Source organism: Canis lupus, chromosome 17 (genome assembly GCF_011100685.1).
Source record: "Canis lupus familiaris isolate Mischka breed German Shepherd chromosome 17, alternate assembly UU_Cfam_GSD_1.0, whole genome shotgun sequence".
Classification (NCBI taxonomy): Eukaryota; Metazoa; Chordata; class Mammalia; order Carnivora; family Canidae; genus Canis; species Canis lupus.
Window position 1 is genome coordinate 36,140,831 of NC_049238.1, and position 25,340 is coordinate 36,166,170.

The window sequence follows — 25,340 nt, forward strand, 5'->3', positions numbered from 1 at the left end:
TACCTGGGACTTAATAATCATTCACGTAATGTTTGTGGAAATAAGCATACGAAATAGCCCGATTCCAGTTTTAAAATGGTTCTTTCCTCCTTCTTCCAAAATGTAACAAGAAGAGTTAATACAGACCAGTTAAAAAATGTAAGTTGGCTACAAAAAGCCCTCCTGCTCTTATCTTTTGGCCTCATCCATAAGATTTCAGTGCAAACACCCCACAAATGCCGACAGGAATTGGATATACCTGTATTATCCTCTTTTCAGTGTTGCATAAAATCAATTACTTTTAAATAAGCAGTTCATAGGAAAAGCTATACCCATTATGAAAGAATGAAAAGTTAGTACCATGATGTTCATTCTGGGGTCAAATGGACAGTGATTTAAATTTATAACTGAAGGTTCCCAGGGAGCACCTTTCTTGTTACCACCACCTCCTTGCAGCCCTCCTGCTCATGCCAAAGCCCATCTAAGGGCTGTCATGCTGGTGCTCTGCACCCGACTTAGACCATCCCCCATGCCCCACATTATGATAGTAGTTATATTTTTTTATTATCTGGAAATTTAGAAAATAGGAATTTAGGTACACATACAAAGGAATTTGTATAATTTATATTGAGAGAGCACCTCTGTCACAGAACACATAACGCCAAAGCCATCTGTTATTTCGCTGTTTGTGACGGCTGACATGCAGGTGGACTGGAGTCCCTGAGAACATCCCGGGGTCCGAGGCCTCCAGGGTGGGGACCCGCTCCTCCATCTACCAGCAAGGGTGCGGGCCAACCCCCTGCTCAAGACAGAGCCAAAAAGAAAAACGGCTAGGAAAGGCTTCTCTTCCTACAACTCTGTAAGGAGTATGTATATCTTCGCATGGAAAATCTGGTACTTAGGGTAAATCACTCCTGTATCAAACACATTCTGGTATTATGCCCCCAACTCACTCTGCCACTTGAGAGACATGAGCGACAGCAAGTGTAAGTTGGGGTGACTGGGTGACGGGCACTGAGGGGGGCACTTGACCGGATGAGCACTGGGTCTTATACTATATGTTGGCAAACCGAAGGCCAATAAAAAAAAAAAATATACCCAAAAAAAGAAAGAAAAAAGAAACTGTAAGGTGGGGTTAACTGTCAAGTTACTGCTAACCCCCAACGGGTGGCAGGGGGATCAAGCCGGTCAGAGCTGCAGGTGCAGGGAGGCCCCCCCTTTAAAGGGAGGCCCTTGGGGTGCTGAGCCCTTCTGTCCAGCCAACGGTGGGCCAGGAGCACACGGACCCTCGGGCATCACACACTCAGGCTGACTCAGAAACTGCCTGGGGTGGGGGTGGGGGCCGAAGGAAACAGCAAACAAAAAAAAAGCAGCAGAAGCAGCAAAGTCTTTAAAAATGATTTCTCCCCCTTTATCAAGCCGCGTCCTGCCAGCCGGGCCGAGAGCCCAGGGAGACGGGCTCCAGGGCGCTCAGGGAGCGCGGCGGGGTCCCCTCCCAGGCTGGGGGGCAGGGCCGCGCGCTCCAGGTGTCCCTCGGGTTTCGCACCCGATGCCCCGGGCGCCGCCTGGCCGCGCCTCCGCCCCTGCGGGCGGCCCGAGGGCCATGTGCGCGGGGGCGTCCGTGGGCGGCGGCGCTGACGTTAGGAAACGAGGCCCCACCCACGCAGCCTGGGTTTCAGTTTCGCCGGGGCGGCAAACACCATTATGCAAATCACCTCCCTCGCCCCAGCCCCCCCCCCCAGCCCCCAGGCAGCCTGACAGCTCGGTTCTCCCCTCCGGAGTGTCAAGGTGCCCGAAGGTGCCCGGGAGGGGGAGGCCCAGGAGGCCGGCGAGGTATCTGCGTTCATGCTTAACCCTAAGGTGCCCAGGTGCGATTCTGAACCGAGATTCTCCTCTCGAAGGGCCACTGGGCCTGTAAAGTCATGAATTCCTGGTGGGGGTGGTGGGGGGTGTCGGAGAGTAGAGCCCCCCGGGCGGTCCTGGGTGCACGACATGAAGGAAGGGGGCTGGGGGGTGCTGGCTCCTTAGAGTTGGTTCAAGGTGGGGGGGGCAGGCCCCCATCAAGAGTGGGCTCCCCCCACCCTACCCCACCCCACCCCCGGCCCTTCTTTTTTGTTCTTGTTGCTGTTGTTGTTTTAAAGATGTCATTTATTCATGAGACAGAGAGAGCGGGAGAGAGGGAGAGAGAGGCAGAGGCACAGGCAGAGGGAGAAGCAGGCTCCGTGCAGGGAGCCTGATGCGGGACTCAATCCTGGGACTCCAGGTTCACGCCCTGGGCCAAAGCCAGACGCTCAACTGCTGAGCCACCCAGGGATCCCTTTTTTGTTGTTTTTGTTTATATTTTTTATTTATTCATGAGAGACACAGAGAGGGAAACACAGGCAGAGGGAGAGGCAGGCTCCCTGCAAGGAGCCCGAGTGGGACTCAATCCGGTTCCCAGGATCACGCTCTGAGCCAAAGGCAGACGCTCAACCGCTGAGCCACCCCGGCGTCCCAACCCCTGGCCCTTCTGGGCACCCCTGCCCGCTTCTAGGATCCCGTGAGGTTTGGGAAAACAAAATGTCTGGTTCGCATTCGAGTCACGTTTTTGAATTCGGGCAGCACACGTGTGCGTTCCGTGTGGTTCATTTTGCAGGTTAGCTCGAGTGACCTGAGCTGACCTCCGTGCACACACACAAAATGTCCCAACCGGAGAAGACAGGGTTGGTGCAATCTGGAGGGCAAAGGGGTGCCACAAAGGCATGCTTTCCTTTGCCCTTCTTGTGACATGAACTATTTAGGGACATCCTCCTGTGGCTTCTAGACCGAGTAATGCTTTGCCGCCAAAATCATTACGGTTTCGTTTATGAGGTTCACAGAAGCTTAGTGAAAAATTTTGGATGTCTTTCTAGAGGGCGGCCTGGGCTCCCATGGCCAGACACGCAGGAGCCATGCGCAGGACAGTCACTTCTTCCCTCGGAGCCCTCTCCCTTGCTCCCAGTGGTAGCTGGTTTCACTTTCAAGGTGCGCCGCGGCTCTGGCAGGGCTCACAGCTGCAGTGAAGTGACTGATGACTCTGTAAATTATCCCGAGTGCAAAGGAAATCTAGCTCATGTATAAAAAGCTCTTAGAATAATTATAAACTAAAACTGCAGGTGGGAAACTTTTATAAGACCAAAACTACTGAAGCACAGACGCTTTTCGGAAAGCCCCGAATAGTAAGAAATCCTCAAGTGACTTGTCACTCCAACTTCAAGCGACCCGCCTTTGAGTGTGGCGTTCTCATGCCTTCACCGTAAGATCAATCACATGTAAGGCCAGACAAAGCCCACACTTCCTTGCGAGGGATTCTGAGCAAAGGCAGAGGCTGCTGGTGCCTCCGTGAAAGGTCACGGGCATGAAGCCAGGTTGAGGAAGCCGATGGCTGTAGCTCTGGGGCTGCCGGCTAATTCCCTGCCCGGGGCGTTGGCCTGAGCACTGGTCCCCGCAGGAGGTATGGAACCTGAGATGGGTTCTGTCTCCATTTCTAGGTGATAAAACCCAGGCTTTAGAGAGGTTAGGTAACTTGGCTGGGGTTCTGAAAAAGCCAGAGCTCAAGGCATTTAGTTTTGACCCTTCCGCACTATTATATCTGTGGGAGAACAAAACGACCAGATGTACACATTCGGCCCAACCCCGGAAAGGTATTTACTCAAGGATGGTCATCCAGCCCTTCCTGGTCTGCAGGGACACCGCTGGCTAATTCTGGGGGTGGCAGGAGGGACCCCTGTGCTTTCAACACACCAAAATCATGTTCTCCAACATAACTGTCAATAAAAATAGCTGATGTCGGAGGGGGTCGTTGATCTTGGCACGGGAGTCTCTCCAGTGTCCTGGCCTGCAGAGAACCCCTTTCCCTTTCTTACTCTGGGATGGAGTCTGAGAATCTGGGTCTCCTTCCCACTCTACAAAAGACTCTTGTCCTCTCCCTTCTCTTCCTTCTTTCCTTTGAAGCTTTGAGAGTGCCACTCTGCAGCTGCGGGCCGATGCAGAAAAGTGAGAAGGGTCTCTGAATCCCTGGCGGAAATATCAATGGAACTCACATTGACTTGCATGAAATGGTACATACTGGTGTTCACAGTTACGAGACGGTCAGCTACTAGTCTCAGAGTTGCTCCCAGGGGAGAGTGAATAAGCTTTCACTGGATGCCCTGGGGACCTTCCCTGGGACCTGCCTTCTGTCAGTGTCTGAGGTTCAAATAGCTCTCCCCTGGGCCTGGCCAACAACCTGTTCTCAAGGTAGAAAACACCTTCACGGGGACTCACATCAACCCATCCGCTCAGGGTAAACTGGGACAGAGGTTTGAAAGGATCAAACAACTCAGGTATAGTTAGCAAATAACTCTGATGCTTCTGGACCTTACTGCTATTGATCCAACAGAGAAAGACTGAACCCCATCAGATAAATGAAACTTCATTCCTTGTGGTAGGAAAGATATATTAGAATTTCACACTAACGATTTTCGGAAAAAAATCAATCACTGAAAACATAAACAAAGAATTAAATTGAGTCGTATAAAATCCCCCTGCTCATCCCTTCCAACGAAGGTGGATTCTGAAGATGTCAGGGGTAACCATCAGTAAATTTTGGAATGAGGAAGAAATAAGTTGGAGCAAAGCAAAGACACCTCCCCAGACATCTGCCTAGGAAAAGGGACAGAGGTCCAGAGGGTAGGACCCCAAGTTGGAGTGAGGAACAGGGAGACATGGAGGTGAAGCAGAGTGGACCAGAAGAGAGGTATGCTGGGATAGATGGTAAAAGACAAGGGTGCCTCAGAGAGCAGAGGTGCAGGAGGAGAAAGGTGCCAAGGGAAGTTTTCGAGAGGCTCTGCTAGGCAGGTGTGATGTCACCTTCTCCAACACAGTAAGGAAAATGCAGTGAATGCTCTCTTCTCAGTGCACTCGGGGGGGCTTTGAATCCAGCTCAGGGTCAAGCCCTAGACTGGAAACTTGGCCATAGTGTTTCTCTGGCCATTTTCCAATTATAGCCAATATGAGTAGATTAGGCAATTTCACTGCCTGCCCCACATCCCTGTTTTTAATAAGAAGTTAAACTGGAGCATTGAAAAGATTTCCCTCAAATAACTCTTTAGGAATCTAAATATGTTTCTATTCATTTATAGATTTTTTAAAAGATTTTATTTATTCATGAGAGACACACACATACAGAGGTGAAGGCAGACACTCAACCACTGAGCCACCCAGGCGTCCCACATGTATACATTTATGTAAATACATTCATAATAACAAATGCTACTTATATACTACAGAGCTAAGGATGGTATTGGCTACATGATTTTAGATAGTCATGATTAAGGAGGGTATCGGTCAGAGCAGGCTAGGCTGTGCTGCAGTAACAAACACTACCTCCTATAGCTTATCCCAACAAAAATGTATTTCCTCCATACAAATATATGCTGGATTCCATACAAATGTATGTTGGAAGAAAAATGTATTTTTTTCGACAAAAATGTCCAACACTCATTTCTTTTGCCAAAGCAAGTCCCTTGGCCATGTGTAACTTCACAAAGGCTGGGCAACTACAATTTTGCCCTGTGTGTGCAAGAGGAAAGAGAGGGAATAACAGTGAATGATACCAGCGACTGCCAGAGGGTGTGATGGGTGAAGAGAGGAGAGGAACAGCTCAGAAGGCCTAAGAGGGTGCACCTGATGAGACCAGGAGCCACCCTTCCTGGGCCTGGCACACTAAGTAATTAGCTGTCTCTTCTCACTTAATCCTTACAACCCTTACAACCACTACATGAGGTGAGCACTGTGAAAAGCCGCTCCACTAATGAGGAAACCGAGACCCAGGAAGGTTTAAAAGTTTGCCCAAGATCAGACTGCAAGCAAGTAGCAAATTTCATATCAAGCCCAAGGGTTCTCTGGCCTTGGACCTGGGCTTATAACTACTCTTCTGGCTGCGTTCAGATGGATGAAGGAGAAGGCTCTGACAAGTCAGGTGTTCCTGACTTGCTTGTGTAGACTAGGGAAAGGATGGCTCAAGAAGGCTGGGAGGCTCTCAGATGCTTAATTCTCCCCTAGAGCAGGACGTGTCCCTTATGAAGAAGAAGAGCTCAATGGAGATTGTCGTAGCCACATGACCAGTGTACTTCAAGTGGAAAGGACATGAGTGAAAGACGGAATGATGGTGCAGAAGGGAGCCAGTGCTCTGCACGTAGTAGGTGCTCAGTTCATGTTTTAAAATGGAACTCAATAGAGCCCTGGTGGAGCACTTTTAGGAAGGAACAAATCAAAATGGGCTACAGAGAAACAGAAGAGTGTTGTTCATGATAGAAAGCAGAACTCCTCCACTTCTATTTTAAATATTTTGTCAGTCAAAATAATGCTAATATTGGCCAGAGGACCATAGTCGTCAGAGTTCTCCAGAAAAACAGAACCAATAGAATATGTATACAGAAAAAGGAAGAGAGAGAGAGAAAGAAAGATTTATTTTGAATAAGTGACTCGTGTAATCATGGAGACTTGACAATTGCAAAATGAAATTTTGCTGGAGACCTAGGAAAGAGCTGCAGTTGAGTCTGAAGGTCATCTGCTGGAAGAATTCCCTCTTCTTCAAGGAGCCTCAGTTTTTTCCTATGTAGGCCTTCAACTGATTAGATGAGGCCCACCCATGTTATGGAGACATGTGCTTTACTCAATGTCTACAGATTTTAAATTTTTTAAATAACTTTTTTTAAAGATTTTATTTATTTATTCATGAGAGACAGAGAGAGAGAGAGAGAGAGAGAGAGGCAGAGAAACAGGCAGAGGGAGAAGCAGGCTCCTCGCAGGGAGCCCGATGCAGGACTCGATCTCGGGTCTCCAGGATCATGCCCTGGGCCGAAGGCAGACACTTAACTGCTGAGCCACCCAGGGATCCCTACGGTTTATTTATTTATTTATTTATTTATTTATTTATTTATTTATTTATTTATTTTTTATCCCTACAGATTTAAATTTTAATCATATCTTGTAATAACCTCACAGAAACATCTAAATAATGTTTGGCTAAATTTCTGGGTACTGTGATCTAACCAGGTTGCCACACACACACACACAAATAAAGCATCCCAAGGACCATAGACAGCATATGAGCCAACAGGTCCAGGATGGGGGCTGGCAATGGTGAATGGGTACCTGGATGATGCAAGTGGGGTCCTGCCTCCCACCTCAGTGACCTGCATCTTGCAGCCAGCACAGATGTTCTGGTGAGCTGCTCCAGCATTCATAGACATGAATGGTTCTGGTAGCCAAAATGGGCAAGAAGGTAATTCCAGAAACTCTGACCCTTATGTTTACCCTTAGCGAGGTTCTAAAATGCCAAAAATGATGCTTTAGAAGACCTCAGAAAAAGAAGTAGCATGTCCCAGTAGCCAGGCAGGTCATAGGCAGGATCATTTTCTTATGGCAGGGGCTTGAGAGTGATAAATCAAGGAAATATGGTGAGCAGCTTACCTAGGCTTTAGCAAGACACCACCGAAGAAATCGTAGAGGCCACATGGAGAATTACGTTCAGGACCAAGTTTAGTAGTTTTCACAGTTGGTTAACTGAGCCCAGAATTCTACTTGGCATCACATGGTGGGCTGTCTCCTGCCAGCCACCCTCCAGGCCCCATTCTCTGCCCTGTCCTCCACTTCTCAGTGACATGACAACAATATAGTCATGTCTCTGTCAGATCTACTGATGACCCATCCCCTCCAGGGGGTACGTTACAAACAGAACACCCAAAGATTTTGATGGGATAGGATCATAGCTTAAATATTCCATACTAGGGATGTCTTGGTGGTTCAGTGGTTGAATGTCTGCCTTCAGCTCAGGGTGATCCCGGGGCCCTGGGAATGAGTCCCACATCGGGTTCACCGCAGGGAGCCTGCTTCTCCCTCTGCCTGTGTCTCTGCCTGTCTCTCTGCGTCTCTCATGAATAAATAAAACAAAATCTTTTAAAAAAAATTCCATACTAACATTTAATAAAGGTAGTACTTTTGCATGTAAAAAGCCCTAACTTCATAAGTTTAGAGTATAGGAGACTTGTCTTTTGCAGCAGAAATTAAAGAGAAAAAAAAAAACTTACAGGGTTATGTTAACAATAAATACAATATTGATGAAGGTGTAATGTGGCCACTAGATAAGGGAAAGGGCCCCAGGGTGCTTCGTATGGTTTGGGGCTATTCTGCCCTGGGCTGGCCAGACCTCACCTGAAGCATCCTGTCTCTTTCTAAGATCCACAGTTTTAGAAGGATGGAAGCAGTGGACAATATTTAGGGGAGAGTGTCCAGATAGCAAAGGGAGTTGTTTATTAGATGTCAAACAGTCTACGGAACTTTGGGCCTAGGATTGTCTTGGGGGAACATGAGAACAGCCAGAGTGAACTGTGCTGCACCAAAGAGCAAAATGGGGATCAGAAGTTGCCAAAGTTCCAATAAACAGACTAGTTCAATGAAAACTAGAATTCTCCAGCCATTAGAGAAGGCGGTGGTCTAGCATTTGTCATTGTGGGGACATCAAAGAGTCAAGAGATAGAGCAGGTCTGAGGTGAGCCTAGGAAAGGAATAATAGTTTTGCGAAATGCCACAACATGTGCAAATATGAGTAAAAATAATCATGTAGCTGACATTTCCTGTGCACCTACTCAGTACTGAACTCTACTTTAAGAGTTTTACATTTAACATTAGCAGCAGCCTTCGAAATAGGTGCTATCATTTACCTTCACCTTATGGATGAGGATGCTGAGACCTAGGGATGCAAACTGAATTCTCCTGCTCACCTGACCAGTAAGCAGTGGGCTAGAGATTCAAGCCCGGGTGTGTGGGACTCCAGGGATCAAAGAACCAACACTCTTAAGGGAAGGGCCAAGTAGATCGTGTTTAAGAGCATAAAACAGAAGAAAAAGTCTGAGAGAAAGAGACCTTGTCTCCACTTGGTCCTCACTTTAGTCAATTCCTCATGGAACTCATAGGAGAAAATGTCAAAAATTAAAAAACAAGATAAAGCCCATAAATCCAGGGCAGAATTCAGGCCAAAAGCATCTCCAAAGATAGCCAGTGCTTTGGAGGATAATCATGGACAATATCTGAACCTGAGAGGTGTAAGGAAAAGACCTATGGCAGGTAGGTAGGATAGAAACCTTCCCGTGGAGCCAACAAAACTGAGTTGGGAGCAGGAGAATGAAACCATGACAGGGAATGGCCAGGTCTCAGTGAGGGGAGCCCCGACTGGCCAATCAGCTGACCCCAAGAGCTGTCTCCATCAGAGGGAACGATAGGTCAAGCCATTAGGCAGGTGAGGCTGCCCTCTGCCACAGAAATGGAAGGTTTTGCTCAGAAAACTAGGGCCCCTGTGGTCTCACAAACATGAGAACCATACCCCACCTACTTGCAAGTGGCCAGGGGTTAAAATTAGTAGAGATGAAAATGTGCTATTCGAAACCAGAAAGAGATTTGACACTCTAGCAGAATTTTGAATTTTTGTAGCTTTCAGATTTAAAGCACAGGAGCCAGCAACGAAGAATGCAAAGGTGAACATATTTTGTCTTTATAATTGATCATGATGATGTTAATTGGCTGGACATTTCACCTAGCTGCTGACTGTGTAATTCATCCATACGTGAGATAAATCCATGGAAATGTGTCTTAAACACATTACCTAAAACAAATTGTTATGGGCTGAACTGTGCTCCACAAAAGTTTGGATGTTGAAGTCCTAACCTGCAGTACCTCAGTATAGTACTATATTTGGAGATACTGTCTTTCCAGGGTTAATTAAAGCAAATTGAGGTCATATGAGTGAGCCTAATCCAATATGACCATCCTTATAAGAAGAGGAGATTAAGACACAGACGAGCACATGCACAGAGGAAAGACCATGTGGGGACACAGGGAGAAGGTGGCCATCTGAAAACCAAGGAGAGAAGCCTCAAAAGAAACCAAACCTGCCAACACCTTGCTCTTAGACTTCCAGCCTCCAGGAGTGTGAGCAAATAAATTTATGCTGATTAAGCCACAGAGTCTGTGGTATTTTATTATGCTATGGCATAATAAAATGACAAAGCATAATAAAGAAGCACATTTTTTAACCAGTTTGGTTTGAAAACCACTTTGGTTTTTCTGCTTGGTCACAAACAGTTGCAAGGTGTCCAGGCTTTATATCTCTTGCGCCATCACATATCACTGAGGCAGCCCCAGCCTGCAAGCTTTCAAAGACCCTCAACGCACATAATCTCAATCAACATGTGAAATTTGATTTCACAAAACTTAGTAATGTCCTTCCAGCAGGATCCTAAATAATAAGGAAAATGATATAGAGCCAGGACTTCAAAATGGACAACGTAGAAGCATATAGACACACACAGAGACAGACAGACAGACAGACACACACACACACACAGAGTTAGCTTGGAATAGTTGGAGAGAAGCAATTACATTCAGGTTGAAAACTGTGACAAGTCTCTGATGATAGAAGAAGTTGCTACCAGCATCACAAAAGGAAAGACCACAATCTGGAGTTATATTAACACTATGATATGTGATTAATAAAAAATTTTCCAAATGGATCTGGTTCTTAAGAGAATTTTCCTACTACTTGGAACCAGTGGATCCCACAGCTCCCAGACTGCCTGTCCTGGAATCTCGCATATTTGCACATTGACATTGTTAATAAAGGACTACGGAGATAATTCAAACAAGCCCTGTGGTTTGGAAGTCACAGTTTCTGCTGCTCAAGGTTCAATTTTCAAGCTCTTCTTTTGGAAAAGCTTTTCAGGCTCACGGTGCATTTTATGGATGCTTGATAGAGTGACAAATTCCGTGTGCGAGATTTTAGAAACTGTCAGGTGAAGTGAGCCAGCTGGGGCAACGAGGGTTCTTTTCCCTGTGGCTGCTGCATGGACTCTGAAAGTAATCCCCCAAAGGAATTCCAGCCATGGTTTGGGCAACGTCAACCTTGGCAGAAACATGTGCCCTGAGGGCTCTTGTGTGAGAGGCTGTACTCATTTGTGTATTTGTGTCATAGTAGCCAGATGGGAACCAACTCACTTCTCCCGCTGAGTCCTGTCGCTCCACCTGTGTGTTGATTCGCCAGCCAAAGGCACACGATGGCCCCAGGGATGCCCACAGCCTGGACACGCCCGCGGCATGGACACACCCACAGCCCGGACATGCCCACCTCCATGCCTTTGGACACTGACTAGCACCCAGACGGCCTCCAGCGTCCACCGCTGCACATCCAAAGCCATCTACCTCTCAAGGCCTGGTCCAGATGCTGCCTCCTCGGTAAGCACCACAGGCCTCTGGGTAGGTCATCCTCCAACCCCTTTCCAGTGCTCTCTCTTCCTCCTTGATGGCCTCATTGCTCAGATCTCTCTCCTTCAAGCCTGTAAGTTGTTTCAACCAGGATGTCTTTCTGATTCTTGGCTGCATCGTCATCAGTACCTTCGTGCTCACTGAGATAACTGACTTTTCTTTTCTTTTCTTTTTTTTTTGAAATAACTGACTTTTCACCCCATTCACAGCTCACTACTTCCTCACACGATGCACAAATATTTCTCATAGAATATTTTGGTGTTCTTTGTAATGTAAGATGACTATCATGTCTGATCTTTCAAGTACTGAACACTTTCCATCAGTCTGTCCTGGTTAGGTACCTTGACTGAGGATAGATTCAAATTGCAGGAACCCAAAGGCTGCATATGAGGGCACACTGGTACATGTTCATTCATAAATGTGAACACACATAAATATGTGCAGGGGATGAGGCGATAAGGGGAAGGTACAGATAGAAGAAGCCAACTGAATTTCTTCCGGAGATTGTCTAGAGTGGCTGCATGTGATCCAAACATAAAGCCTTGGTCTAGGAAATGTTGTTCTTCTAATGCCCTTTGTCTTATGCATGCACACTAAGTGCCAAAACCTGTGACTTCCAAACCACAGGGCTTGTATGAATTATCTACTTAGTCCTTTATTAACAAAGTCGACGTGCAAATTTGTGAGATTCCAGGATAAGCAGTTTAGTGAGCAGAGGATTCTGTTGGTTCCAAACAGCAAGAAGAGCCAGATCCAGTTGGATGAGGCCTTACCAAAGGCATGTGACCTAATACTATACTCTCTAGGGTTGTTGTTACTGACCAGCAACAGTACGCTGTCCGTCACAGTGAAAGGGCCTGCTCATGCACTTCTCCTGGTCATGACCCATCCTCCACGTGGACAACTTTTGAAGGGATGGGCCACAGGGTGCTCTTGGCATGCAGGTGTTCCCATGTGCTATTTGGTGGCTGCTCAGCCAGTACACACTTGAGGGAAAGAGGGGGAACCCCCTTTGTAATATTCTTAATGCTCTGGTGGGAGAAACTATTTCCACTCCGTGCCTACCCCTCACATGGTCACAGTCATCCTCCTGACCCATCTGTATAGGCTCAGGTGTTACCATCTGTTCTGAGTTTTCGAAATGTCAGTGATGACGTGGGCGGCCTGGAGTTTCAAAATTCAGCCAGTTGTATCGCTGCTGCCACTTCTACCTTGATCTGTGTGTCCATCTGCTGCCCCTGCCACCTGGGTCTGTTCCTTCCGGGCCACGCCCAGCTTCTGTGCTTAGGCTGCCTTCCAAGAGGGCTACAAGTCTCCAGGATGTCTTTAGTTCTTCCCACAAAATCATTTTTCTGAAGCTGTGCATTCATCATCCTAGCCCCTGCTCAAAACCTTTAAGCACTGACACACACACACACACACACACACACACACACACACACGAATGTTCCCTGCAAATGAAAGGCCCAACACTAATGGTCTGTCTCTAACAAATTGCCACAGCCTCCTCTTCCCCCAAGCCTGCCATAGCCAGCCAGCCCTGGATCTGCCACTTGTCACTATACTTTGCCTCTTACCGTGCCACTCTTCCTATATGGGAAGATCTGAGGGTCTTCTCTGATTTTTAAGATTTTGATCCACCTGTCACTCTCTTTTAACCCATACTAACATATTCCTTCTAAACTTCTGTAACGTTGGTATATTTTATCCCAAACTGCATTCTTTGGAATTCTGGTCCTATAAAATTCTCCAAGAAAAAAAAAAAAAATGGAAGGTTCCATCACCATCTACATTTAGCATATACTGTCTATGTTATGCCATTTGGGATATTTACAAAGCACATTTCAGACATTTACAAAGCATGGCCAAAGGCTCTGAAAAGTCCTGCAATAATAAAAAAAAGTTTCTGTTGAATCAACCTGGAGTTTCTCATTCTATACTAGACTGTGAATTTTCTTGGTTTATAGCATTTGTTATGTTCTATACCACTCACTGGTGCCCCCTCACCTCCATTGCCACATTATCAATAATGGACCCATAGGTGGCCTGAGCAGAAAAACGGCATATAGGAAGTTTTACTGAAGCTTCTGCTTCCGATGGGGGCAACTGCCACCAGATGTTCTAGATGTTCCATTTCATAAAACATCATGTTAGGTGAGCTACCAGATTCCAAGAACCCTGTAGCAAGTCCTGACTTCAGTGGGCTCTCCTTGTTTGGAACCCGATCTGTAAATCCTGAAGGAAAACTCACCAGAGAACTGTGTGTTTAGAATTTCAGTAGGATGTTGAGTTGGCATCACGTCCTGCGGTGCTTTCTTTATAACTGGGCTTCAAGTTTCCCTGTAAATGGGAATGCCTGGTTCTAATGGGTAGGTAGTGATAGAAGTGGGTCTGCCTCTGCCTGGTGCTTTCTCAGTTTTTGAATGCTGCTGCCAAGCTGATACTTCTGCCTAAGGAGCTCCTGCAGGGGACAGGACACAGTGGGTGAGGAGAGCAGAATCATAAAGAGAAAAGAAGATTCCTTCAATCTACAGGAATCCCCAGAGACCGGTGTCTAAACTGGAAAGGTTGTCCAATAGCTCTCCACCATGGAGCAGGTGTTAGATCGGGACAGAGAGGCCTCCTACAACTCATGTTTCAGGGCCCCTGACTCCTAGTTCTGGGAACCTTTAGGATAAGCATAGTGTTGAGCCATCAGTTCAGTAGAGCACCTAGGCCTCCTGCTGGCAGACTTCTTTCTCTGTGGGTCTTTCTAGTACAGAGAACATGGCCCAAGTAGCAAGTCATGTGGCTAGAGGTTCTTTAATGGTGACAGAATTTCACAGAAAATTCTATCCCTATACTTTCATTCCTGTAAGTTGCTTTTAAGCCACATTTCATAAATCAGGACCCTGCACTACATAAGGCAGTAGTGAAGAGTCCAAGTCATAAAAGGCAACTGCATTTCAGCTCCTGCTGCCTCTGCCTCCTGGCCAGGCTCACTGAAACACTGTGCTAGAGGATTGCAAGCAATGTCTGGACTCCCAGGAACAGTGCTGGGACCCATTACCTATATCCAGCCCGAATACAGAACATTTGGACCCCAGTGCAAAATGAATACGTGTGGCCTCTTGTTCAAAAACTATTCAGAATTTCAAGATGGTGACAGCAGAGTCAGAGGAGCTTATGGTCTGTGCAATTGTTCATGGCTCAGAGTGGTGAACAATTGCACAGACCATAAGCCCATGAGGTTGGTTTAGCTGGTATCTGCCACGGACCTGGAAGGGAGGGTGCTGGGGGCTTTATGGTCTCCCCCTAAGGACTTCATGGTGGCAAGACTGAAGTCACAGCATCCTGGAAAGACTTCTTTGAAAGGTGGGCTTCAGGCTAGCCATCCAGGTGCTCTTTCTAGATTTATACCCTCTAAAACTGTTAGCAGACTCGAGCCCCACTAAGTCTTCTGGTTTGACTCCAACTCCATGCTTTGGTGGGTTCGGGTTCCTTCTTATAGGCTTGGTCCCTTTTCTACTCTTCAGGTTATTCTTATTGATCCAGTTTCTTTGGCCCCAGAAAAATCAGGCTTCTTTTCTACCTGGACTGCAGGTCTACTTTTCACACTTGAGATCAAATTTTTCAGTATTCAGTACACAAATATCCAAACCTGATGCTCCCCATGCCCACAAGCATGGGGGCTGGCCCAGCCTGTCCTGCATCCAGCATGAGCATCTGCCTTTCCATGAGCTGACTGCCAGTTGGGTCCATTTATTCTGAGCTGCTTCTTAGCTCTCCACTCACATCCCCCTCTGCTATGGCTCTACTGTCTCTCTACTGTGTTCACCATCCACTTGTCTCAGGTTATCCACCCTAACCCCTCTCCATTTCTATCTCTTATTCTCTGAAAGCCATATGCTTCCCTCCGTCCCTTAGCCCCAATTTCAGACAGAGATGTGATGCCAAAGCACTAAGTTCCACATTCCAACCAAAATTGCCTACTTCACCCCTTCCAACTCCGCCAATGTAAAACCCACACACTTAAAATATTTTTAGTAGGAAAAAGCAGGCTGCTTAATAAATGGTACTAGGAAAAACAGCTGTCCATTTAGAAAAAAATTGGACACCTCTTCTTCAAATTGTAAATGAAATTAAATCCCCATGAACTTGGCATTTTGAACCAGAAAGATAAAACTATAAAATACCTCAAGAAAAAAAAAAAAAAAAGAGAATATTTTTGTAATCTAGATTTCCTGAGCAAGCCAAACCTGGGTCTCCAGAAAATCATAACAGATTGGAGTACATAAAAATTAAATAGTTCTATAAAATAAAAGACACAGTAAACAAAGTAGAAGGTCAAGCAATGGACTGGAAGAAATGATTTGCACCATATATATATTAAAGATTTATTTTTTTAAAGTTTTTATTTATTTATTCATGAGAGAGACAGAGACATAGGCAGAGGGAGAAGTAGGCTCCCTGTGGGGAGAGCCAGATGTGGGGCTCAATCCCAGGACCCTGGGATCATGACCTGAGTCAAAGGCAAGATGCTCAATCACTGGGCCACCCAGGTGTCCCTATATCAAAGTTTTAAAACCCAAAATATGAGGAGTGTTCTGATAGCTCTTTTCCACCAAAAAGGAAAAGAAGGAAGGAAGGAAGAAGGAAGGGAGTGGGGGAGGAAGAGGATACAAAGAATATGAACAGGCTGAAAGAAATGCATAAACTTTTTTCTAAATAAAAAATTGAAAATTAAATGAAATTTTAATAAAAGGAGTGCCTGGGTGGCTCCTTTGGTTGGGTGTCTGACTCTTGATTTTGGCTCCAGGTCCTGATCTTGGTGGGATCGAGCCCCATGGCCAGCTCCATGCTGGATGTAAAGCCTGCTTGAGACTCTCTCTCTTCCTCTCCCTGTCTCCTCTCTCCCTCCCTCTCAAAAACAAACAACAACAAAAACCCCAACTCGAGACAGTGAGAACACCATTGCTGCCATGAAGTCTGGGATGCCATAGACACCATGGATGAGCCTCCATCCAGCTGTGAGGATAGGCCTGGCCTAACCACAAGAGAGCCCCCTGGGGGGTCTCCTGGGAGCTTTGATGTGGAAGCACCTACACACCCACTAGGTTCTGCTTAGCCCCACAGAAGCCTTTCTCCCCTGAAGTTAAAAAAAAAAAGAAAAAAAAGAATATGAGCAGGCAAATTATAAAAGAGTCATTATCAGCAGGCCATAGTCCTCCTGTAAACAAGCTCCCCCCAGAACAATCTGCTAATATATGTATTTGTTTTTCAAGTCAGTATTTCTGGAAGCTGAGTTTAATCCTTTCCATTTCCCTTCAGTGTGTAGTTTATTGGATTTACATCCTAAAACTCTTCAGGGAGGGCAACTTTCTTTTTAAAGATTTTATTTTTAAGTAATCTCTACACTTAATGTGGAGCTTGAGCTTGTTTTTTTTTTAAGATTTTATTTATTTATTCATGAGAGACACAGAGAGAGGGGCAGAGACATAAGTAGAGGGAGAAGCAGGCTCCCTGTGGGGAGCCTGATATGGGACTCTATCCCAGGACCTGGGATCACGCCCTGAGCCCAAGGCAGACTCTCAACCACTCAGGTGCCCTGGGGCTCAAGCTTATAACCCTGAGATCAAGAGTCACATGTTCTATCAACTGAGCCAGCCAGGCGCCCCAGGGAGGGCAACTTTTAAGTAATTAATTAATTAATTAATTAATTTTTAAAGTTGCAACTTAAAAAAAATTTATTTATTTATTTGAGAAAGAGTAAGCGTACAAGCAGGGGGTGCAGCAGAGGGAGACGGAAAAGCAGGTTTCTCGATGAGCAGGGAGCCCCATGTGGATGTTGCTCAATCCCAGGGCCCTGGCGTCATGACCTGAGAGGAGCCAAAGGCAGACACTTAACTGACTGAGCCACCCAGGCGCCCCTGGAGGGCAACTCTTCTATTTACCCCCAAATGCAGAGCCTTCTGGAGAGATACCAGTTGTGTGTAGCTACAAAATAAGATGACCACAAAAATGGGGCAAAGGGTGCTATGTGAACTGTGCTAGTCTACATTTTAAAGATGGTTGAATTGGGCAGCCCGGGTGACTCAGCAGTTTAGTGCCGCCTTCAGCCCAGGGTGTGATCCTGGAGACCCGGGATCGAGTCCCACATCGGGCTCCCTGCATGGAGCCTGCTTCTCCCTCTGCCTGTGTCTCTGCCTCTCTCTCTCTCTCTCTCTCTCTGTGTGTATCTCTCATGAATAAATACATTTTTAAAATCTAAAAATAAATAAATAAATAAAGATGGTTGAATTATGTGATAGATCGCCCAGGCAATTATTAAATACATACAGATGGAAAACACTGGAAGCAAACAGGCCTGAACGGGAACAGCAGCTAGCTCTGCAGGGTGGTGGGAGTATGTGTGGGTGTGGGTGTGGGTGTGTGTGTGGGGGGCGGTGAGTATCTTTTTTTTTAAAGTCCGCTCCTGGTGTCATAACGCTGACCAGGCACTGCCACCGGGGTGGGGCCGAAGCCCTGCGCCTGGGGCAGTCACACAGCACCGCTACCCTCAGGACACCTTCCACCCTGGCTCGCGAGGGCTGCTTCAGCTGCTTCAGGTACCACCTTAAGGTGACAAGCCGTTCACAGCCCACAGACGTTCTGCTTGCTTCCCATAACGCCCTCAGTTTTACAACAAAAGAGTTATTTGCAAAAGTTCAAGCCGAAGCTTGTGGCAAGCTGCAGCGTCCCGGGGCCAGCCAGAGGTGGGTGTGTCCCCTGCTGTCACGAGGGCACCCGCGCTGGCGCCTGTGGCCGGGCCCAGTGCTCAGTCCCCGCTGCACCATGTGAGCGCGCTCAGCCGCCCTTGCCCTTCGGAGTCCGGGCTCCTCTGCCTCCTGGCTTTGAAGTCAAGGTTTCGCTCTCTTGACGAATACTCATTGCTGAAGGCTACCCCTGCTACGAAAATAACTTTCCATGAAGTACTCTTGACTGTAAATGCCCTTATATTATAAGAAATGCTCGTGTTTGTGTGTGGTTTATGTCTTGTGTAACCGACTCCACCGGGTTTTCGAGGTGAAGATTGCTCGTTCTTGTCATTTCCAAAACCTGACATTCTTTCATTATAATGTGGCAATTTCTCAGTTCTTTAAACTATTTTTTTTCTTTAAGTTCTCATGAATTGGCGGTTCCTGTTTTTCTGAACTGCTTGTCAAAGCCACGTTTGTGTTCGGCTCATAGTCACCCTTGCTCAAGAGCTAGGAAACACGGAGAAAAAGCCCCACAGAAAAGCGTGACTTCCCGGGTCCTTGGGAGCGTCCCTGCTTGTCCTGTAAGTGTCATCTGCAGGGATGCGTGTGAACGCTGGAGGAAGGGAAAGGAGCGGGCCAAGGACAACACGGGTGAAAGTTCCGATCGCCGGGGACGGTCCTGGCGTGAGGTCAGACTGCGCTCCGCTCACGTGGAGGCGGTGGCTCAGTCGCCAGCCCTGCCTGGGTCACGTCGTGCGGCCCACCAGAGCATGGATCCCGTCACATATAAAGATGAAGTGGCTTTTTCTCCCCCACCCCCACCCCTGTCCCTCACCCTCTTTTTAAAAGCTAATGTGAAGACCGAATTCCGCTTTTTTGACCTCCGCATTCCTGCAGTCCGGGAAAAGTTAAGACGAACTGAGAACGTTCTATTTGCTTAACTAAAGCAGGACTGTCTGGGCACAGGCGGAGCGTCCCCGGGGCCAGCAGGTGCCTCTTGAGCGGCTAATCCAAGCTGCGCTGGAAGCCCGCTGGGAGCAGCCGCCTTCGGCATCTGGAAGGATGTGCACTGTTCTAGTTTCCTAGAGTTGTCGCAAGGAAGGACCAGAAGCAGGGGGCTCAAACCAGAGAAACGCATCATCTCATAGTTCTGCAGGTGAGTCAGATCAAGGTGTGGCGGGGCCACGCTGCTGCCGGAGGTGCCAGGGAAGGATCTGACCCCCGCCGCCCTCCCAGCCTCCGTGGGTTGCGGCAGCCTCGCTGCCATCTCCACCTGGCCTTCTCCCTGGGTACCTGTCTGCGTCCAAATGTCCTCGTCTCGTAAAGACACCGCTCGCGTTGGAAAAGGGGCCCTGCTACTCCACTATGACCTCATCTTTAATTGTGTCTACGATGACACCATTTCCAAATAAGGTCTCATTCTGACTGACTCGGCGGGTAGGGCTTCAGCATATGAATTCTGGGGAGGCGAGATTCATCCCATAACACATACAGAGGCCTTGAATGATGACTCACAAAGCCTGGACTTCCACTCACTTTCTCCGTCATTTCTTCTGCAGTGTCTTCCCCCAAACCCTTTCCCCTGAAAATAAACTGCCTTCTTGTTAAACACATTTGCTTTCTCTTTGTCAGTGCCAAATTAAAGGTTGTTCTAAAGCGTGCCATTCCGTACAGCTCAGAACTCTGCTGCCGACAGTCCTGATCTGGAAGTGCCTCTCAGGGAGGCTACCAGCCAGCCGGCCTCTGGAAGGAGCAGGGCCATCCGGAGGGGCCCAGGGCTGTCATGCCTCAGCACAGATGTCCTGCCACCCTGGGCTCCGTGTTGCTTTCTGTGCTGCAACCCCTTAGGTGCTCTGATGGTAAAACCCAGGAAGCCCCTTGGCCCTGGGGAGGCTGCTGTGAGGATAGCTGTCCACCCAGGAACCAGCTGGGGGCCGGGCAGCTGGCTGTCTGGCCTGAACTCTGGCTCCCCCACTTGTTAGCTATGTGATTACAGGCTCAGCTTCCTCCCTGAAAAATGGAGATCCTCACTGAGGGTGATTCGGTGACACTTGGAACAGTGCCTGGCTCAGAGAAGACACTGTGAAATGACAGCCATAGCCATTTGGGGTGCTTGCTGCCATAGCCAGAGCAGAAACTTTCACTAGGGGCATTTGTTTGATTTGTTTTTTAAAGATTTTATGTATTTATTTGACAAAGAGAGAGAGAAAGAGAGAGCATAAGCAGGTAGGAACAACATACAGAGGGAGAGAGAAGCAGATTCCAAGCTGTGCAGAGAGCCCCACGCGGGACTTGATCCCAGGACCCTGAGATCTTGACCTGAGCTGAAGGCAGATGTTCAACCAACTGAGCCACCCAGGTGCCCCAGGGCATTTGTTTAAAAGAATTTGGAGATGGATTTTTTTTTTTCAATTCTCAATCTCCACCTCTTCATTCATCTCTTTCATAAATAAAATTTGATGTCAAGCTTGCTGTGGGGGTCCTGGACCCTCATGAAACCCATGGAGCATCCAAGTCACTGTTCACCTTTCTGGTCCTCGGCCAGTTGCTAGATCGCCACCCTGGGTCAATGGAGTTGCAAGCCATGAGAGCATGTCTCAGTCCCCCCCCCCCCCCCCCCCCCACCCCCCCCGCCCCTGGGACCCTCATGATGGCACTCCCCGCTCTGGCCTGGGGCTTCTCTGGGGATGGGAGCCCATACACCGTGTCCTCCCCAAGTGCCTGCTTGTCCTTTGAATGCCTGGACAAGGCTAGGCCTCAGGATGACAGAAAAGGGGATGGCAGCCCAGCAGCCCCAAATGCAGGGAGGGAACACACAACCCAGTCCTCTCGACAGCACAGAAGTGGTTTATCAGTAAAACCGATTGTGATAGTTTTTGCGGAAAGTAGGAAAGAAAGGAAAAAGATTCATTCAAATACCTGCTTACATTTGCATAAAGAAACCCGGGACTGATAAGCAACAAAGAGTAGGGTTTCAGAGGGGTGGTCAATGGGAACTGGGTAGGAGACAGGGGTGAGAGTGTGCTTTTCACCCAACCCCTTATTTACTTTCACTTTCAAACCTTATTCAAAAAATTAATTAAAGCTGGAAATTCTATTCCCCCTTCGCATTTGCAGATTAAATGAGACATCCCGTACGCTCATCTCGAAAGATGCTGAAAAGCATCAGCTGAAAGTCACCCTCCGGTAAGGGTCCCTTTCCAAGGGAGTATTTCCAGGTGCCCCTGGCAGGAGTGCACTCCCCACGCCTAATCATAGAGCTTCCAGCAAGATTCCTTGAGGTCGTTGGAGAGCTGCTCAGGCAGGGGTTATGCAAAAGTTGTCTTCCTTTGGGAAAGATTTATTTGAATGATCCAAAAAGGCTTTAATCTGGTTGTGGTCTTGGAAAACAGAATTCCGCACAAAGCCTGACGTTTGGCCGGTTGGAGGTTCGAACTGGTGTTTTAGGATGAGGCTGGTGGGAATTCTGGCTCTGCCTTGATCGGTGCACCTTGAAACTCTTAAGAACTTTAGTCTGCTCGTCTGGAACATGGGTTAATAGATCCTAGTCCACATGGGTTGGATATGGGGGTTGAACAAGTTCATGGATATAAAGCAGCCAGCACACACCGGGCCTCTGGAAAATGCTGCATAAATATTAGTTTCTCCATTCCCTACAGCTGCCAGGAGGCCCTTTCAAAATTGATTTACTACATACTGTTTAAGCAGCATGGTTAATCTCCCCTAAGTCCTGCGCAAGATATAAATTAAAACCTCCAACATGAGACCTGGGGGCCTCCCCTTTTCCACCAGTGGAGCACTGAGTAACTGTAATGATTCTTGGAAGCTGTTTGCTCAGAAAGTTCTGGAACTCTCTCCTTCCTGAAACTTGGAGAATAATTTCCATTTCAATAAGAAGCCCATCTCTTTTGCCACTCCCTGGCTATTCATTTTTCACAGAGAGTGGGAGAGATGAGAGTTGGAAGATTCTCATAATCTTGGCAACCAGAGGGCAGGTGGAGGTAGGGAGGAGCTGAGAGGGGGACTGTACTCCTTTAACAGCTGTGCAGTGTCCAGGGGAGGCAGCCATCTGGCCCCTCTTGAGCATTCCTGTTCTGTGCAAGTGCCCCTGGTGATGGACTCAGCAGATGCACACAGAGCAGGTGCTACTCACTTTGGGAACCTTGCGACAGTGACTGGGTGGCTCAGGTTCTCACTGGGAGCATTCTGGTTTGCAGTCACCTCTTGTGCTGCTGGGTGGCAGTCTGCACTCATTCTGCATCTCTCCTCTTCCCTCCACAGAGCAAGCTCTTCTGGGGACTTCAAAGGGACTGCTGCACAAAGACAGTCACCCATCTGTCAGGCCGGGCCCAGAGATGCCTACTGGAAAGGCCTATCTGAAGCGAGTCAAATGCCTTCAACCCACAAACCCTGAGGATGTGACCATGTATAAGCAACTAAATCAACAATCCCCAACAACTGAGCATTCAAATGTTCTAGATGTTTAAGGTGACTTACTGCTAGCATCTAACAGCAGACCTAAAGGTTAGCTAGCCTCACCAAATGCTGAAAGTATTTGAGGGTGGGGGGAAGGAGAATGAGACAGAAAGAGGATGGCTACCCATCGGGAGGAATCTGGCTGAGTGTCTAAATGATCAGTACCTACCATGTTTGTCAGTGAGGTCACATCACACATTTGATTACATGATGTATTTCATCACGCATTCATCTGCATCAGTGAAACCTGCAGCAAGGGGAGCTGCTTGTATTCAGTGAGTGCCCCAGAATGATAGATGCAGGCCACCTGGGAGACAGTCCCTAGTAGAGTGCCATAGGTCTCTGCTCTTGGTTTATGCTGAGCCAAACGGTCTTCTGGTGAAGATGTAAAAGGGAGGGACACCTCCCTAAATTGCAGATGATGTCAGGCTTCATATTTTATGTTAGAGAACATATGGGCCAAATCTAGGAGATTAAACCAAAAGTCTGTACCTAAAGAAATGAGAGGTGGCTTTGCACATGTCCCCACGCAAAGAGGTAGGGATGTTAACCCACTGCCAATGCATGGACCCAAACCTCAGCCCAGCATCCAGGAGAAGGCAGGTCACCATGCACATGTGAGGGGGACATCAGAAAACAGCAGTCCCTGACCAGAAGGGCAGCACGGGGGGTCAAGGCTGCCGAATACCTCAGCGCACACTTTCAGGAGCTGTGCAAAGCAGGAAGAGCTCGAGCAAGTGGTGACAGCCATGCAACTGGAAGGGTTCATTGTGAAAGAACCCGGGACTTGTGTTGTAATTCAGCAGTTCCTGGGACAGAATAACTGCCCAATGAGTGCTAATGAATGTGCTGAATTAAGAACATAGTTTTGACCACGGATATGACTGAATGGCTTCAAGGGGGCAGAACTAGGTCCAAAACGTGGAAGTGCCAGAAAACAGGCTTTGGATTATTTATGGAACATCTTCTCAGTCAGTGCTTTGCAGTGATGGGCTGGGCTGTCTCTGGAAGGAGAGAAGGGTTTAAGTATAGATTGAACGGCCCTTATGGGGCTCACCTCGAGGGATGCTGTGGTGGGGCAGTCCCCAAAGTGAAGAGTGTCTTTGTAATGGTGATGACCCCAAGTTGGGTCAACTCGCCAAGCTGCACCGACCATCAGAGGCTTGGTGACTCACTCACGGTCACACAGCTAGCCAGGGGGAGCCAGGAACCTCCTCTAGCTGCCTATCCATACAGAGAAAACAAAGCAAGACACAAAATGTATAAACCGACTTTCAGATCTCCACTCAAGTGGAGGGACCTTCAGAGACCACCCCCCTTGCCCTGCACCACTTGCACCCCACCCCCCAGCAGCCCTTCTAACAGCTACATTTGCTTATCACCTGCCTCCAGAGGTAAACATTTGATGAATACCGAATGAATAAATGAAGGGAGAGACAACTGAATCCCTCTCCCCTAGCCTCTAGGCTGTTCGGCTCACGCTGTCCCTGGGCCTGGAGAAAATGATGTGGAGGCAGGATGATGGGATTCCTCGGGTGCCCAAGCTGGACTGGACGGACCATGACTGGGGAGAGATCAGGGCCCCCAGAGAAAGGTGTCCATGGTCAGGAACACACAGCAAAAAGGCAGTCATTCCAGTAACAACAGCCAATACTATTGAACACCTACTGTGTGTGGCACTTTGCTAAGAATTCTCTGCAAAGCGAGCCCTTTCATCCTCAAAAGCACCACCCCTGGGGCACTGACTCCTGTACTCCTACTTCCCAGGCTAGACACTGAGCTTGTGCAGCCAGGAGCCCGCGGAGCGGAGGTGGCTCCCTCGCCACGCCTCCTGGCCTCTCCCCGGACAGACAGTCCACGGAATCGAGCAAGCAGCACGGCCCTGGGTGGGTGGCTTCAGGGGAGGGCAGGCGGCGTGTCGCAGCAACCCGCACCCGTGGGAGGACAGCATTTTGCTGTGCTGCTGTGGAACCGGGCAGGGGAGAGGAGAGGCGGGGGCCTGGGGCCTGGGTTTGCTCCCTGCTGCCCATTCAGCTCATCTCCCCACTGCTTGTGTGCTTCCTGTCGATTAGGGCTGAACATGGTTTAACACTTCTCCCTTAAAAGCCAAAAGAGTAGCGGTTCCTGAAGGCTCAGTCGGTGAAGCATCTGCCATTGGTTCAGGTCATGATGCCAGGGTCCTGGGATCGAGTCCCAACGTGGGGCTCTCTGCCCAAGTGCCCAGTGGGAGCCTGCTTCTCCCTCTCCCTTTGCCCCTCCCCTGCTCATGTTCTCTCACGCATTCTCTCAAATAAATAAATTAAAATCTTAAAAAAAAAAAAAAGCCAAAACAGTAAAAAAACACACTTGGGGGATTTGTAGGATGACAGTGACAGGGACCTGAAGTGTGCCTTAGCCAATCTAGTCAGTCCCCAGAATGGCTCCACACAAACAAAAATAAGGATGCCTCTCCCCAAACAGGAAAGTTCATGATCAAATACCACAAGCCCAGATGGTCTGTCTGTGTGGCCTTGCCTGAGGCTCTCGCACCCAGAAGAAACCATCAAACAACTAGCGGGAATGGTCTTGGTGTAAGGTGCCCAGCCTGGGCCACCTCCTGGGCGGGTGGTTCCCTGGGCACCTTGAGCTTTTGTCCCCAGAGAGGGGGACACTGAGGTTTGCACTGGTGACAGAGATGTGAGACCCCCACCTGCCTGGCCCAAAGCTACTGGCCCAGAAGCTCTCCATTCTTCTGAGCACTGAGGGCCAAGTTCAACTTGACCCCTCCACCCCAAGGCCACATCTGTCCTCAGGGTGACGGCCCATTTTTCAAAGCTGTCCAGAGAGGAAAACATGCTCTAGATGTGT

The 25,340-nt window shown here is 48.1% G+C and overlaps 2 long non-coding RNA genes across 3 annotated transcripts in view; both read right to left on the reverse strand.

Moving 5' to 3' along the window:
* The window catches only part of LOC102156183, a 106,531-nt gene that overhangs the window by 30,396 nt on the left and 50,795 nt on the right, over positions 1 to 25,340 (reverse strand). The gene's annotated exons all lie outside the window — the stretch shown is intronic.
* LOC119869748 lies at positions 22,692 to 23,767 on the reverse strand. Its single transcript, XR_005372409.1, has 2 exons — positions 23,551 to 23,767; positions 22,692 to 23,497 (listed from the first exon to the last, which is right to left on the reverse strand). It is a non-coding gene; the product is annotated as an uncharacterized LOC119869748 (long non-coding RNA).